This window comes from Columba livia, chromosome 4, assembly GCF_036013475.1.
Source record: "Columba livia isolate bColLiv1 breed racing homer chromosome 4, bColLiv1.pat.W.v2, whole genome shotgun sequence".
Taxonomy (NCBI): Eukaryota; Metazoa; Chordata; class Aves; order Columbiformes; family Columbidae; genus Columba; species Columba livia.
In genome coordinates this window covers 75,217,655-75,223,654 of record NC_088605.1, presented here as the reverse complement: position 1 = coordinate 75,223,654, position 6,000 = coordinate 75,217,655, and the positions used below count along the sequence as shown (strand labels likewise).

The following is a 6,000-nucleotide window of genomic DNA, read 5'->3' as shown; positions in this document are numbered from 1 at the left end:
AAGGATACTTCGTATGTGAGTAATTAGTAACTGAGCTTCTTGTCCATCTTCCTTGAATTAATGTGGTCTTTAGCATACTTGCATCTTTCATTAGTGATCTGTTTTGTGAATTTTATATTGTGAAATATACATTTTGCTTTTCACTTATTCATTGTAAATCTAAGCAGACTTGTTTATTTCACTTCAGTCTGCTGACAAACCTCAGAGCAAGAAGATCGCTCTTCCCATTCTGTATCTAACATACCAATTGAAGCCAAAATGAGAAGACTATGAAACATCTCAGGGCAGATGCATACCTTTCTTCATGTTCACATATATGCAAGACTCGCCTCTTATGGAGGGACACACCATTACTTATGTAATGGCTGCAGCTGAGCTAAACTGCTGCACTTGGTTAATGCCTCCCAAAGTTCAAATTGAAAAAAGTAAAATAGCTTGTACTGAGCTGCAGTGCTAGAATTAGACCTAAGCTGAGACAGGGATGTCTGTACAGCCAGTTGTGTTTACAGTGTAGACATAGTGCACAGAAATATCAAACAGCAGCTTTTCATACATAAATCTTAACTAACTTTTACTCGCGGTTTGCAATAAGGACAAGATAGTGGACAATCAGAAACCCTTTCCTTTGAAAGCCTCGGTATTTAAACACTGTGCTTCAGCATTGCATGCAAGTTCTAATTTCCCTCCAGCCTGCAGTGTGCCAGGCTAAATTTTTTGGATGGTCATATTTTAACATTTTAATCGAATTTTTGCTCCCACTAGGTGGCATACATTCTAAATGTAGGTTTACATGCACACCAGTATCCTTTGGGGGAGAAAAATCCATAAGCCTAATAAATCATACATTGCATTTTTTTTTTGGCCTGCCTTTTCCAAATTATTTGTTTCTGTACTGTCTCGTTTAGTCAGATACAGAAGGTAGTTAGGTACAAAAAGACTTCTTTTCCATGAACATAAAAAGCCAGGCTTTTATACTATCAGTCAGCATAACTTGGAGGGTACGGACACCTTAGATTATTTGTAACAACCAAATTTTTAGCCAAAATGGTTTCCTTCTCTTGATCTGAAAAATGATACATGCCAATTTGGGTAGGTTTTTGTCTGTTTTTTACTGTCCCAATTTTATGGGGTTTTTTTATTCAGAATCCCTCACAGTCCCCAATTGTTTCTGTTTGTGATATGCAGGTGTTAGAAGAAAGTTTGAGGAATGTCTGTTATTTCAATCTTCTTGTTTAGGACAAGATTCCTCAATAAACTGTAGTGCTTGTTTGTCAAATAAGTTTATATTAGGCGAAGGAGTCTGTATAATAAACAAACAGCATAGCCTACATTAGTTTTCAAAACATTTATTGTTCTCACTGTTTTTCTTTCATTACTTTATGTACGTGTAGTGTGCTTATGTCATTGCTGAATAGTAAACTTTGCCACTTCACCTCTCTGCATTTGCAGCACCTCGCAACTGTACTGTTTTAGTGAATGAAAATTTCAAGCAGTTTTCTGCTATGTGTGTGAAGAGCATAAATGAAAAATGGGCATTTTTTTCTACGGTGTGGCAGATGCACACCCCCTTCTCTCCCTCCCTCCTTCTTCCTTCGATATGGAAGGTGCAGACACATCCCCACCCTTTCCTACAATAGGGGTAACAGCTTCTTTTGTTTGACCCCAGAACCCGTTGATCAGGGTCGTTAAGATAGTGAAAGGAGGGGACGCAGAGGCACCGAGGAGCCGCTGGGCGCCCACAGCCAGAGTGGGGGATGCTTAGAAGCTTCAGGGCACCCCACAGCCACAGAGTGGGGAGAAGCTTCTGGAACGCCCACAGTCAGAACTGACAAGGCTTTAAAAACGGGACCCCTCCCATCGAGGTTTGGCCACCGTTGTGTGGACCTGTCGGAGCATGGGCCAAATGCTGCTGCCGAGAGCCCTCCCGGGACTGGGACGCTGTTTGCCTCATCTCCACGTGTAGGTGAGTGGAATAATTCCTCGCCACTTGGGCGGGTGTTTATTCCGTGCTTAAATATAAGCACGTGTATTTTCTTTAATAATTCCTTGCCAGATTCAGGCAAGTGCATACTATTCCTGGAGTCATGGACGGCTCTGGCATTGTTTTTGGTGAGCCACGTGTATGAACACTGTGGATCTCCGTTGTTACTATTTGCTGCACCTCAATAATTACCTCGACTGATACTTGAACCTGTATTTATGTCACTATTGGGGAGCTAAAACCCCGTTTTCCACCGGTTAATCTGCTGCACCTTCTTTACCGAATGAAAGTTTGTTTTGGACCCTGTTGTCCGCCTAAACTAACTTCGGGGTGACACTGGACACCAAGAAGTTTGCATTAGAGACGATTCTCCAAACACCATAATTCAGGTATAGTGTTTATAAGAAGGCAAAAGAGAGAAAGCACATAGGTAACAGTGAGAGGGATGTAGAAACCTGATCGGGATGCTACTGTAGAGCAGAAAGAAACTGCCTCCTAGGGGCAGAATTCTAGCGGTAAAAGAAATAGTTTGGTTTGCTTCAGTAGATTATGACAATAAATCTACAAGTGCTGAATTGTATTTGGTTTATGTATGGATCCTGGTCTGGCATGTTAGCACCATTGTGGATGATTGGAGACTCATACTGACGTAATACTAAGTAAGTGAAATAAGAGCCACCTCTGCTGACAGTTTTCCAAACAGAACCCCTAACTGTGCAGGCACCTTTATGGTCTGTGTTGTGTAGGAGGGAGTAGGGATGCATCCACCTCAGGTGGAGAGAGGGCAGAAGGGGTAAATGCTCCAGTGTACTGAAACATCGCCGATTTTAGTGGAAGTTGGAGTAATGTCAGTATTTGTAGTCTGATACAGCTCAAGTTTTAAATTGTTAAGTGTTAATTTGACCAAGTAATCCTTATGGACCTTCTCTCCGCTGTAGAGAATCTTAATGTGTTTTGCATTTTACTTCACTAATAGCTGGATTGCAAACATCTTGCAAGTGTGAGCCAATACCCTCTGTGAATAACAGCATCAACTTCAATGAGATTGCAAGGGGAAGTAATTGTCTATAAATTATAAGGAAAGACTCCCAGTCTACTTCTTTCACCTTTTTTCCTCTCCAATTTGGGATGAAATTGAAAAGAAACTTAGTTGGTAACCAAGTAGAAACTACCATACATGAATAACCGTAATTCAAACAGGATTTATAGCTTTCTCAGAGCATTACCATCAGCTTGACAGCTTGGAAACTTAAATTAAGGTAAACATGCTGTCATTAATGTCAATCATTATCAGGTGGAGTTTAAGGAATTGAAATTCCTTCTTCATTCTGCAAAAACAACAAAAAAAAAATTACAAGGGTAAGGAATATTTTTTAGTGACTTTTTAGTGGATTTCTCATGAGATGAAAGAAGTGTATGCTGGGGGAGTACAGAGCAAGTGGTCTGAAAATCTAGGTACTTTAGGTCTGCATTGACAATTATTTGATGCCACTTTTAAAAATCTTGGCTGCATATTTAGTCTGCTTCTTTTTCTCCTTCATGGCTACTTTTTCTCTGTACTACATAAAATATTCTAAGGGAAACCTTTGGTTCTTTACGTGGAGTGTCCAGTAACTTACTCTGTTCTGAGTTCTGCTGAAATTTGTAGGACCAACTTGCAGGGTGATTTAAGCACATTGCTAGCAGAGGAGTTCTGTTTTCTCAGTTTATTCTTTTGCTCAGTGATTTAACTTGGCTTCTCCCATGGATTTTTCCTCCCAGTTCTTCTCATCTGAGATACTACTTTGCTTGGATTTAGATGGAAAGTTAAAACACTTAAAATTTGCTGTCATTCTTTCCTTCCACTATGAAGAAAGAGTCTCATGCACATCCCTCAACTGGAGCCACTGCCTGCATTTGAGTTATACTTATGAATTCCACAAAGAGAATATTGCATTACAATTTCAATTTCTAGTTTCCAAGTGAAGATGTTGATATTACCAGAGTTAGCTCAAAGCTATCAATCATTAGAAAGCTTATTGACTGTACAAAATAGTTCTATCAATATCTCATTTGCTGTCCGATCTAATGCATAAGCTGTGTAATGCCAATACAATGACTCCATCTTTCAAATGATAAGACATAATTTCTTACAAGCATTTGCAAAAGGCCTACATTTTTATGTTTGGCCCATTGAGTCAGATGGATGTGTTTGTCCTACTTTGCTGCTAGGCAAAGAAGAATTGCTCTTACAACATATGTTTCAAGTATATGTAATAAGAGTATTGAAATAAATACTTACTTTGAAATACTTCTCAAAGATAGGCTTTTAGAATGGCTTCATGTAGTCTGAGATAAATGGCAAGCATCGCCTTTATTGGACGGAGATTTAGCTGAATGGTGTGTAATTGAAGGTAACCCAAGATAGTGGTGACAAAACCCAGCTCCAGATCCTGCTCTGCTTTTGTACCCTTCTTTGTTGACTTGTCACAGTATAACGATGTACAGAAACTGCAGCCTTTGTGCGGGCAGCTTTGTTCTTTCTGAAGCTCTGAGAAGCTTTTGCAATTGCTGAGGTCTAGACTGTGATTTGGGTATCAGGTGTGAGCAAATCCAAATGCTGCCCAGTCCTCTCAAGAAGACTTTCCACCCTGGGTCTCCAGGGGCCCAGGACAGCTCAGGTTTACTGATTCTCTGGAGCAGACAAAGCAGAATATGGACAGAGAAGTATTTCTCTTCTTTGCAATTCAGTGGCCAGAACAGCTGACTTAATGTTTAGGGGCAGGAGGGGTTAATGATTTGCTGCTGGTATAGGCCAGCAGCTAATTACTTTCTGTCTCCAACAACAGGGAAGCAGGATGGAATTGCCCCTGTCTAATTTGCAGTCATTCCTATGGAATGCTCCAGTGCAGAAACATGCTGCTGCAGGCTGTCTTAGTGACATTGTTTAGCCCTCAGTAAAATATGCAAACACTGGTAAAGTCTTAGGTGGATAAGACAGCTTGGCTTCTCTAGGAAGTGTATGGTAGCAACAAACCTTTAAGTGCAGCCTGGCAGCTGAAAAATCATAAGCAAGTTTCCATAGAATTGTGTAAACATTCAATATCTTTTTCTAGATATACCAAACACAAGGGCTGTGTGCCTTTGCATAACATTGCAAACTAATTAACTCTTCTGAAGTGGTATATCTTCCTGGTATCTCAAGACTTTGGTTGGGCTGGAAGAACAGACCAACCAGTAGGAGCTGATGTGTAATCATAGCTCAGTCTGGGATGAGCCCTCATGCAGTGAGATGGTTTCAAGATGACTTGATGATAGACACTTTAAAGATGGCCAACAACAAACATTCCAAATGCCTGTTTTTTTTCTCCTGTCCATCAGATCAGTGTATCTGATGGGAAGTATTTGCTTCTGGAAAAAAAATGTAAGGTGCATATAATCTTGTCTTCTGGAACTGGGATTAGAATATCACAATTCTAACCACCAAAAATTGCCATTAGGAGATGCCAGCTCAGTTTTATGATTTTTAAGTGTTTCCCTTACCTGTTTTTATTACTTGTTCATATGTTTTCTCCTTTTAGAACTAAATGTGCAAAAACTTAGGATTTTAATTAGCTTTTAATAGGGAATATTTTAAAAAGTTTAAAAATACTGACACGTTTCTACAATTGCCAAAACATTTTTTAAGAAAAGCCAAATTCAACCTCATTTGGTTTTGAATGAGAACCAGCCCTTTTTGGGGGGTGAAAGGGAAGAAAGCAAAACCATTCCACTACTAGTGGTTCAGTCTCTCAAATTAATAAACTTTTGCTGTTACAGTATTGGAGGAATTAAAAAACAACAACCCGGGTTTGAACCAGAATGTCATGTTTGTTTGGGGTGTTTTTTGTCTGTTTTGTTATTTTCCTTCTTCTTGGTGTGTGTGTGTGTCACTTTCCCTCCCCCTTGTTAACCTTACTTGCAACATTGCGTATCGTGGCTTTCTGCTGCCACTCAGACTTGGGAATGCTAAAACTTAGTTCAGATCTAGAATATGCCAT

The 6,000-nt window shown here is 39.8% G+C and overlaps 1 long non-coding RNA gene across 1 annotated transcript in view; it reads left to right on the top strand.

Moving 5' to 3' along the window:
- The first annotated feature begins 1,877 nt into the window (after window positions 1–1,877).
- The window catches only part of LOC110358963 (uncharacterized), a 108,800-nt gene continuing 104,677 nt past the window's right edge, over window positions 1,878–6,000 (top strand). The window contains exon 1 of the long non-coding RNA XR_002413831.2: window positions 1,878–1,963. This is a non-coding gene — a long non-coding RNA (uncharacterized LOC110358963). The remainder of the gene's footprint in view (window positions 1,964–6,000) is intronic.